Source organism: Suricata suricatta, chromosome 3 (genome assembly GCF_006229205.1).
Source record: "Suricata suricatta isolate VVHF042 chromosome 3, meerkat_22Aug2017_6uvM2_HiC, whole genome shotgun sequence".
NCBI classification, from domain to species: domain Eukaryota; kingdom Metazoa; phylum Chordata; class Mammalia; order Carnivora; family Herpestidae; genus Suricata; species Suricata suricatta.
Window position 1 is genome coordinate 111,483,526 of NC_043702.1, and position 11,414 is coordinate 111,494,939.

Sequence of the window (11,414 nt, forward strand, 5' to 3'; positions counted from 1 at the left end):
ACTCTTCCGACAGAACTAGAGCCAGTGGGGAGATGTCTCTACAGGAGAGCAGACACAGGCTCAATTTAATTAAAAACCTTCCTCTGATTCTTTCCAAAAGCTAAATGAGACATCTTATGCCTCACTGTCCATGGAAGTATTGTTCTTGGAGAAGCTGACTCAATAAAATCTCAGAGATTGACTCTAAAGTCTAATTCTAAAATTTTGTGAATCAGAAAAGAGTAAATTTTGCTTCTTTAATTTACCAAAAGGTATGAGTGGAAATAATCTGGGCTTTTGTCAAAAAGACAAAGGTTCAGTTACAGGCTCTACCACTTAGTAACATGAGACATGGAGGCAAATTAATTCACTAAGTCTGGGCTGCAAATATTCTCAAATTTAAAGGTGTAAAATTATACCTTATATACTAGACTGTTGCATGAATTACACATGCACGCACGCACACACACACAGCCTGGCACTTAGCAGGTCTCAATACATAGTAGGTATTAGTCATTTATGTAATAAGTATCATGTCCCAAAGGGTAATATGTTCTACATTATTTGTTACTTATTGATATACTCAAACAATGACTTATTCTCTATGTTTCTCAAACCTAACCAATGCACACTTGAGATTCTTTCCACTGCCATGTTCTGTACAATCCCTATATGGGTAGAAGTAATTTTTGTAAGGTTTTCTTTAGCCTTGCTTTTTGTTTCCTTTCTACCTTTGTTTGACATAAATGAGGGCTTTACCTTCAGTATACATTGACCATATCATTCATATTAGTCAAAAAAATTTTACAATATAGATATACGGGCTCCATAATTTCAGCTAAATTAGACTATATCGCTAGTCTACTACCAAACAGATGTCTTCTTATTCTTTTGTATTGCCCACATTGGCTAACTCATTGCTGAGAACTTCTCTCAAGAAATATTTGAGTAAATAAATGAAATCCCATTTCACTAAGGTAGTTGATTATTAGAAATCTTGGTTATTAACAGAAGCTTATGAAATAAAGATGGTCTGAGGTTTCTCTCTATAAAATACTCATTCTTCTTAGCGAAACACATCAACCCTTGATGTTTTCAATATTATCTATCCACCAACGATTTTTCAAATGGTATCTAATTGCTCTTTTGTTATACTTAACACTTCCATAATAATTTGTAAGTGTACAGATATTTTAGCTGGTAATTTAGTACACTGCTGCCTGTTAGGTATTTATTAGGACAGGACACTGCTTACAACCTCAGTATTTGTGATAGAAAACAAAATCATTCATTACAGATTACTTAAAATAGTAAAAATTATTTTACAGGAGTAGAATTTGTTGAATAAAGACAATGTTAACAAGTTTAAACATACAGTACTGAGTACTAGATGAGTGAGATCTGATTGCTATCAGATCGAACTGAAGAGCCAAACTAACGCCATGACAGGCTTCAAATAAGCCTCAGAAACTAGAAGGCCCAAGTTTCTGTTTCCCCAGGTATGACTAAAACTTACTGGAATCTGTGGCCCCACCTGAAGTTCCAGGAACTTTAAAAACAAGGGACTTGCTCTACAAGTTAAGAATAATAACCCCCACCTATGATGATCTGGGTTAGTGGAAACCTACTCCCCCCCCCCCCACACCTAGATTCCGAGAAATGTCACCTTCCTGGGGGGTCTATGATTGGCTCAGGCTAGGTCAGACACCCCCCTTTAGCCAGGGCCAATCATGGTCCAACAGGGGAGTACCTGACATTGCCACCGTTTTTAGTATGCCCATTTAGTTTTAAATTAGCCAACCACCCTGTGCCACACCAACCTCTGTCAATACACTGTCCTATTATATTGTAATCTCTGCTCCTCACCCCACCTTTCATCCCATCCCTTGCCCGCAACTGTAATAAAAACCCTGCCTGACTGACGATCGGGGCTCTTGGGATGGATCCACTGCATTGGTGAAGTCTGAGAGACTGAGCTTAAGCCCGAATAAACACCCTTTGCTTATGCATACGTGATTCGGACTCCCTGTTGGTCTTGGTTTTGGGGGACCCTGTAATGTGGGTGTAACATATGGGAGCTTGCCCAGAACCCCTCCAGACCCTCTGGGACCCCCCAACACTTAGGGCCTACAGCCAGCTGGTAAGTGCACTTGTTTCTCTGTCTGATTAGTCTCTGCTTGATTGTTTCTCTGTCTGATTCTTCCTGGCTGTCTAATCCGTCTATGGCTGGTGGCACAAGGCCATAATGGCATTGTCTCACTTTCAGTTTTGCCTCCGTTGGCTGGAAGGTGGGCCTCAGGAGTGGTCTTGGCAGACGTGCTAGAAGACCCCAGGATGTGGGGCCTGAGAGACATCTCAGACCCAGAAAGAGGTGGCTCAGACCCGGAGAGAGGCGGGTTGATCACCCACCGCACGGCCCAAGGTCTCCTCTCCTGAAAGAGGCAGGTTGATCACCCACAGCACAGTCCATCCTCTCGTTCTCAGTCCTCTTGAGAGAGGCGGGTTAAACCCGAGGCGCGGCGTAAGGCCGCCCTCTCACTTTCAGTTTTGCCTCCACTGGCCAGGAAGTCTGGTTCCCGTGTTCTTTGGTCTAACTTTGTTTATCGTGTTGTCTTATTTCATTTGGATATTTCATTATGGGACAGACTCAGACCACCCCCTTGACCTTACTCTTGGATCATTTCAAGGACGTAAGGGAAAGAGCTGATGGATTGGGACTCAAAGTAAAGAAAGGGAAGTTCTTTGTCTTTCGCAGGAATGAATGGGCCAGCTTTCAACATCGGATGGCCAGAAGATGGAACCTTCGACCTCCCAACTATTCACCAGGTCAAAGACCTTGTCTTTGGCAAGCCTGGACACCCAGACCAGATCCCCTACATCGTGACCTGGCAGGACCTGGTCGAGATCCCCCCACCATGGCTCCGACCCTTCTTGTCTCCCTGTGATCAATCCTCCATTGTCCTAGCCTTAAAGGGCCATAGAGATAGATAAACCCCAACCTAAGACGTCTGCCCCTTCTCACCCTGCCTCCAAGGAGCCACTGAGGAGAGTCTCCTATTTCCCCTGCCCTATAACCCTACTCTGGAACCTCAGGATGAACCCACAGCCCAACCCGAGCCTTCAGGGGTACCCTGCTTGCCCGGGCAGCCCTCCCCAAGACCCTCACCCTGGGATAGCCCCCCCATACTAGAAGGAGGGCCCAACAGGAGCACCCTAGGCACCAAGCTAACTCCACGATCCTCCCCCTGAGGGCCACAGGCCCTCCAGATGCACAGGGAAACCAACCCCGTTTATATTGGCCTTTTGCCACTAGTGATTTGTACAATTGGAAAATGCAGACTCCCAAGTTCTCTGAAAAACCTGCAGGTCTCATAGATCTACTAGATTCTGTAATATTCACTCACTTGCCCACTTGTGATGACTGTCAACAGCTTTTGCAGATCCTCTTCACCACAGAAGAGAGAGAAAGGATTTTGACTGAGGCCTGAAAATTGGTCCCAGGGGCAGATGGAAACCCCATCACTAACCCGGCCCTGATAGATGCCGGGTTTCCACTGACTAGACCAGATTGGGACTTCAACACAGCAGAAGGTAAGGAGAGCCTATGCCTTTACTGCCAGACTCTAACGGGGGGGGGGGGGGGGGGGCCTCTGAGCAGCTGCCAGACGGCCCACCAATTTGGCTAAGGTTAGTAATGTACAACAGGGAAAAGATGAGTCTCTGGCTGCCTTTCTATAAAGAATCATGGAGGCATATCACACTTAAACGCCCATGGATCCTGAAAAACCAGAAAACAAATATACTGTCATTCTTACTTTTGTATACCAGGCAGCACCATACATTAGAAAGAAAATACAAAAGCTAGATAGGCTGGAATATAGGAGTTTACAGGAACTGTTGGCTATGGCAGAACGGGTCTACAACAATAGAGAAAGCCCATAAGATCGCCAGGTTCGGGCTGCTGCTATAGCCAATGAGAAACAGACCTGTAGCCTGGCCAAGATCCTGCTCCCCACTACAGCCAACTCCCTTGAAGAGAGAGACCAATGACTCAGATGACTGGCAGCTGACCCAGGTAAAAGGGGACCCTGGGAGGACAGGCCACCGTTGTGGAAAGGCCAATGTCACTATTGTAAAAAGGAAGGCCACTGGGTTAGAAATTGTCCTGAAAAGGCCCCTGGAGGGACCGCAACCAAAACTTAAAATGAATAGAACTCTAAAAGAGACCCTTACCAAATTAACTGTGGAAACTGGGAGAAATTGGGTAGCTCTCCTTCCCTAAGCCCTTTACAGAGTAAGAAATTCCCTTTATACCCTGGGTCTTACTCCTTATGAAATTATGTTTGGGAGGCCCCCTCCCATTATTCCTAACCTTAAGTCTGAGTTGTTAGCCGAAATTGGAGATCATGGTTTGTTTTGATCTGTAAATGCCTGTTTTGTGGCCACTTCTGTCCCTGTTTTTTCCAGTTGTCATTGTCATTGTTTTCGGTCTTATCTGTGGAAATTCTATGGGAAGGAATGTAATAACCTCTGGTGTATATGTGAGTGTGAATGTGTGGCTCAGTCTGGCTTGCCTGCCAAGTTTGATTCTGTAGCTCCTTGGGTGGACACCCTTAAGGTCCCCAAAAGCCTACAGAGTCTGAGTGGGCCCATGTGCGATTCCATGGTGAACGGCATACAGTATATAGTAGCATCGGAATAGTTTCCGATAGTAAGTCACAAAGCGGAGACCGCTACAGCTAAGCATCACCTAAGTTCCTTCGGGACATGGCCAGATGGGCATCTGACTGGTCTCCTCATCAGAGGGGGCACCCGTACCCCTTTGTCTGTCTTTGCGACACCGCCTGATGAGAACATTATGGGGTTGGGACTGTGCAGAGAAGGAGACCTTATTGGTCTGGCTGAGATAAAATCATACTGAAGGGGACACTGACTCCCTGTGTTCCTCTGCCTTGTAGAAGTGAGGGCTTCTCCCTCACTCATTTCCCAGGTTAACAGCTATTATTGGAGAACTGGAATTAAAACTGGAAACTCTCCTTCTCTGCCCCCCAGAGGCACCTCTCCTCTTGCCCTCCCTTTCCCCATTCTTTTTCTGCACCACCTGGGTGGGGAAGGGCTGGCCTGTATAACTGACTCAGGCCATCAAAAGGTAGACAGCCCCATTGCCTGGAGCAACCAGAGGGCCAATAAGGTTGCTAAAGAGGCTGCCTTAGGCCCCATCTTTGTCCAAGGGTCGACCAAGGGTTGCCCCTACTTCCCGAGCACCCTAAATACTCTAAAGAAGATTTGGCTCATATCCACTGGGTGGGGAGAGGCCAATCTGCATAAGTGACCTCTCCCAGCCTCAGGCAACATCAGTTCCTCCCCCTGCCCTAAGTGTTGTAGCACACAGAAGTCAGGTTTTCCCAGCTTTCCAAGGTCAAAATTAACTATGAGGAACAAAGTGCCTTACATAGACTCAAGTAAAACTTATTCAGTGTTTAAACCTAAATCTGTTGATTTGAGATAAAAACAAATTTGTATTCTACCTGGATTTGCCGAAAGTCAAAAAAGTTCCTGTCAATAAAATAACTTAAATAATAGTTAATTTGGTCTGTTCTATAGTTTCCATGGGTAGTTGTTAAAATAGTTTTAAAAGTTCTTGCTAACCTATAATGTTAGTTTTGCTTGCATAATAAATTGAGATTAGATTCACTGGCTGTCTAACGAGATAAAAAAAAGCTAAAGCACCAATTACTAGTTGTGGTTTGTGCTTTTGACTTGTGGCAAAACAACTGGGGACATTTAAAACTGTTAAAAACCTGCTTTGTACTTAATTGGTTCATAAATTGGCCATCTAAGGAAAAGTTCTGGTGTAAACACCTTTCAGTTAGTTACTAAGTCCTCAATTGGAGACTAAGGTTTCTAAGAGTTAAAATTCTGCTAAGTGTACTTCAGACTGATGGAAAATAAGAAAAGCAACCCTATGTGCAGGAAATTGGGAATATGTAAAAGATATAAAACGTGAAAATACATTTTTGTTGAGGTAAAAGGAAGTAATTTTGTCCTAAGTGAGACTGATTGTTTGGAGAGAAATGACTTTGGAACAAAGTTTAAAGGCAAAGGAAAGTGGTAGAAGGTTCGTGAAAGGAAATCATTGAAAAGGATTTTTATGTGTGCTCAGGATGGACTGAGGTTGAGATGAATGGAATTTTAAAGGTGCACTGGGGTATGAGGCTGAAACTGCCTCTCCCCCCTTGTTCAAAAGACAAGTTTTTCCGGATTATTGATCTGCTCTTTATAAAACTCTGTAAATGGCGGGTTTCTCTTCTGTCTGCCAAGAAGGCTGAAGCTTTAGGGGTTATCTTTGTCAGGTCCTTGACTGCTTAGTTGAAACTTCTCAATGTTAAAAGAGCTAGGTTTTGCTAACAGCTATATGCTATGAATTCACCTTTGGGATCTTTCATTGCCACTTTTAAGTGGTTTCAAGATTTGTAATAACCTATAATTCTAATTAGGGTATGTTTTATAACTTACTAGGGTTTTAGCAAATTTCCCAGTATTCAAATGGTAGGGAAGTCTTTTGACCAATTAGGCCCTTTTATTTAGGATGACAAGTTACTTAAAAAGGGCACTAATGTACAATGGTAAACCCTGGATTGTGTATTGCAGCATTTATCCTGCAACTGCCCAAATATATATGTGCAATTCCTAAAGTTTTAATGTTTTGGTATAAGGTCATTACCTAATGCTCTGATTGCTAAAAGTGTTAAGTGTCACTAAATTTCTTTGTCAAAGTGCATCACAATGAACTCTTATCAGATATTTAGATTTTGTCACAGAATGTCTTTCTTTATCAAAAAGAGTTGTAAAAAGGACTTTTGGAACAAATGCAATATTTGACATCTTTTAGATTAATACTGAAATGGATAGAAATTTCCAGAGCTAAAAGCTGCATTCAAGCTGAACAAAAATTAGGAACATAGGACTAAATGAATTGATAAAAATTATAGTTTTGTGACTCTTGTTGGAAACATTATTGTTCCTTTAATGTTTGTTTATCCAGATTAAGAAACTTTCTCTTAAGATATCTATGATATACAGAAATGTCATAAAGTATTTGTAATCTAAAGCATTTATCTTTTCTCTCTACTTAAACCATCTGAAATTCAAAAATGCCAAGTGAAGTGAGTAGTCTTTCTTTCATGGCAATTACAATTGTTTGCATAAGTCCAATAAGAATCTGTTCATTTTGTAGCAGGACACCTTTGGAAATACTGTTATTTTACCAAAGCTTTGACTGGAATGTCCTATTTGAGAGTCATGCATAGACTCAGATATGACCAAACAGCTTTAAAGAACTTAAGGCTGACTTTATGAAACCTGGAGTCATAAAGCCTCATGGAAATGTTGGCTGGATACCTTGCTTACAGGGTTCCCAGCAGCCTCCCCAGGTGAGTAAAGAAGGCCACTTCCTGGCAGGTGCAGGAACCTCAGCATATCTTGGGAATCTCGGGAAGAGGAATTTGCCCAATTCAACAGGTATTGCAGCCCTGTCTGATGGAAAGTGCTTGGCTTGGCTTCGGGCCCTATGTGGCTACTAAAAGTTCAACCTGGAGATTCCTTATAAAAGGACCCAGCAAAGCAAACTGTAACAGATCCTCATTAACAATTGCTAGTCTTGCTGAGCTTATGTAAATAATTAGGCCAGGGTTGTTAAGATTGGACTTGTTCCACAAATGCGTTGGTCTCGATTTGGCTATCTGGAAATGAGGTTTTTTAGAGAGAAAAACTATGTTTCAACAATGCACCAGTATAGATACTAAATTCTAGTTCTGATTGTCTTTAAATATTTGCTGTTTGCCTAAATTAGACAACTTGAGGTAAACTTCAAAGAAAATTGTTACAGTATTTCATTTATACACAATCCTCTGTGCTTGTTATATTTAAAGGATGAGGACCACCCCTTTTCAAAAAAACTTAGAGGTGGACTTCACAGATATGCAACTAAACAAAAAAAATTCAACGCCTATTAAAGTTTCAGGCATCACTCTGGAGTTAAGTAGGCCAGCTCTGAAGAACCCTCAACCTGGTGAGGTGATCCAGATAGTCGACCAGCTTAAACCAACCCTCAAAAAGACTGGCTCCCAAGATCTCCAGCCCTGCTCCAGTCCCACCCTGGAAGCTGGCTGGTTGACGCACAGCAGAATCTGAGGAATCACCGGTACAATAAGATTAAGCTGTCCTTCTTCTTTGTCATTGTACTGACAAAGGTTGCCCCCCAAAAAAGCCAGGAAAACAGCAAAAAGTTCCTGTTTACGTTCACCTTCCTCTTATAGATAGGATGTTCTGTTGGTATTGATTGCCTCTAATCTGGGCCTCAATTGTAAGAACAGGGCACCTTCCATCAAAGATTCTGTTAAACTAGCCCTTCCTGGTATGATGGTTACAAGTAGTACAGGAGAGCAGGCATTATGTCTCTTGGGAATCCTGTTTTTAACGGTTGATTTCGTACGGCTATACCTGAGGTTTTATCAAATACGCGCCCGTCCCATATGATAACATGAGTGCCTGTAGCCAAGTTTCTTTTCATGACAATCCTTACTACTAAAATTGTGACTTCCACAGAACGCATCTCCACTGTACAATTAATGATCCTTAGGGCCCAATATGAGCCCCTATCCCTAGGCAGTGGCAGACTAACAGATCCGAGATTGGGTCAGGTTCAAGTCAGAGAAGGGAATGAAGAGCCAAACTAATGCCATGACAGGCTTCATGGTCCAACAGGGGAGTACCTGACATTCCCGCCACTTTTTAGTATGCCCATTTAGTTTTAAATTAGCCAATCACCCTGTGCCACACCAAACTCTGCCAATGCATCGTCCTATCATATTGTAATCCCTGCCCCTCACCCCACCTTTCACCCCATCCCTTGCCCCCAACTGTAATAAAAACCCTGCCCAACTGATGATCGGGGCTCTCAGGACGGATCCACTGCATTGGTGAGGTCTGAGAGACTGAGCTTAAGCCCGAAAAAAAACCCTTTGCTTTTGTGTACGTGATTCGGACTCCATGGTGGTCTTGGTTTTTGGGGACCCCATAATCTGGGCATAACAGAACAGTACAACTAGTTTTTTGTCAGTGATAAAAGGAAACATGAAATTGATACCTGAAAAAATAAAACAGATCACTAAGCACAGAATTCTTAAATGCACTTTGATATTTACATCAATGGGCATAATGTATAATTTTATAGCATAACTTTCATTATTTTAATGCTAAAATAGAAAACACACAGATGGGTCTTTATTTTCATACAAAGTAATTGAGAACAGCGAAATTTACCAGTAAAATGCATTTAAAGTTGGACTTAATATATTTCACTATGCTGAATTTAACAGATTATTTTTAAGCTAAAATTTAAAAGGCACATAAATTATTTTTAAAAGATCTGTTAAAATGCAATGTAAATTAAAGGGTAAGTTTATAAAGCAAAAAAGCACTTTGTGTCAAAACCAATTCAATGAAAAAGCATAAATTTAATTTTGATTAAAAAATTCAACACAGTTTTGTTTCTCAAAAGGTAAGTTGCAAATAAGACAATTCATTAACTGAAGGAAAACCAAGTTCACAGGTTCTTGTTACGTGGCAATTTTATTTGTAACAGAGCTTACAGAGTTGATCACACTACAAATTACTACTGCATGTCTGGAAATGCTATTAAAATACGATAACTAGTAAGTTGTAGAGAAAAGCTTCAGAGTTTGTTTTTATGAAAATCCCCTGTAAGGGCATCTTTCTTGATAAGTTAATTTATAAAATGAAAGCTGCACTTCATTAGAGTTACTAATTTTACATCATAAAGGACAAGATCACTACAACTAGGGTATCAAGGAACTTGATTGTCAAAGACAAGTCCAGGAGCAGTAGCAAAGCTTTCCACACATTTTCACAGGGCTGGGTACTAAGGGACAAAGCTGAAAGAGCACTCTCCAGGAAAGGATCCCAGTTTGGCTCTGCCCTTTCATTAGCAGTCAGGCGTGGACACACCAATCAGTTAACTTTCCAAGTTGTAGGGTCCTCCTCTGCCAAGTGCACTCAGATTGAGTTTTAAAACATCAAAACTCTACCATACCCACGGAGTTAGGAAGGATGAAAAACAGCTCTGGTTTTAGTTTAAAAAAAATGGTAGAAGAAATACAAAATTATATGTCCTTTGCAATGTACTATTTCCAGAGCTGAATTACTAAATTCTTGAAGCGTGTCCAGCTAGGGTTGTATCAGTGAAGATCTAGGTTGAGTACTCACAACGTAACTCTCTCTCCTTTCCCATTATTCCTCCACCTGCTCCTCCCCAGGCTGCTTCATTCTTTCCCTTGTTTTAACACCAGCAAAGGATTGTCAGCATTGAAAGCTTAAGATCAAATCATTTTAAAAGATGTATTTGCAAGCACCTATCATCTGCCTCACTCCATTTTCCCCAAACGAGTGAGTTTTTATTAAGAGAATAAAAGGATTAATAAACAAAATCAGGAACAGAAATGTAGCAGGCCTGTTTTTTGTTTTGACTGCTCCAAAAAAAAAAAAAAAAACCCCAACAAAAATAAAACACGGAAAGATGTAGCCTCATCCATTCCCTTAGGAACGTGAATGCGTTACCCACCCAGCGGAAAAAACAATTCTGCTGGTTCATTTCCCTGCTACACAACAGCCTCGCCTTCAGGCCCGTTCTAAGTCCACGCTTCTCGCCATCCGGTGATTTTAGATTGATCACCTTGGCAATGTTTGGACAGGCACCGTCTCTGTCTTCCAGGGGCTTACATTCTTCAAATACATAAATAAAACTGCTACCCCCCCCCCCCAAATAACCCCTGAGATTTTGTAACTTGGGATACAAACCCCACGTCTTCCGCCCTGTGTTATGCATAGACGCCGGGAAGCATATCCAAACCCCACGTTTGAATCTTAGGACAATGAAGCCGACAGGAAGCCACTCTCCTCCCCCGGGTTTACTCCGGGGCCACAGCCTGCGCGGGTGCAGTCGCCTGGCAGGGTGCGTGACACCACGTCTTCCACGCCCTCCAGCCGCGTCCCGAGGGCTCCTCGCCCCTGACCTCCCCCAAACCGCCCCACGTCGCCAGACCAACCTCACAGAAAGGGCCCGCGCTGTTGGCTGCTCGGATCGGGGGGGGAGGGGGGGGCGAAGAAACCCTGCCCCAGCGGCAGCTCAACCATTCCCTCCGACACTCCGCCCGCACCCCTAGCAAACTGCTACGACGCAGGGGGGAGGGCTGCACAAAGCCGAGAGAGGGCTCAAAACGATTCACTACGTCCTCGGCTAGAGGCAGCGGCCGCGGGCCCGGACGCCGGCGGGTGGGGCGGGGGCCAGGGTGGGGGAGGGGAGGGGTGGCGGCGCAGCAAGGAGCCGCCGGGAAGCGCCCCCTTCGCCGCCCGGC

General features: G+C 43.1%; 1 protein-coding gene across 10 annotated transcripts in view; it reads right to left on the bottom strand.

Moving 5' to 3' along the window:
* The window catches only part of CEP170 (centrosomal protein 170), a 127,983-nt gene that overhangs the window by 115,933 nt on the left and 636 nt on the right, over positions 1–11,414 (bottom strand). The gene's annotated exons all lie outside the window — the stretch shown is intronic.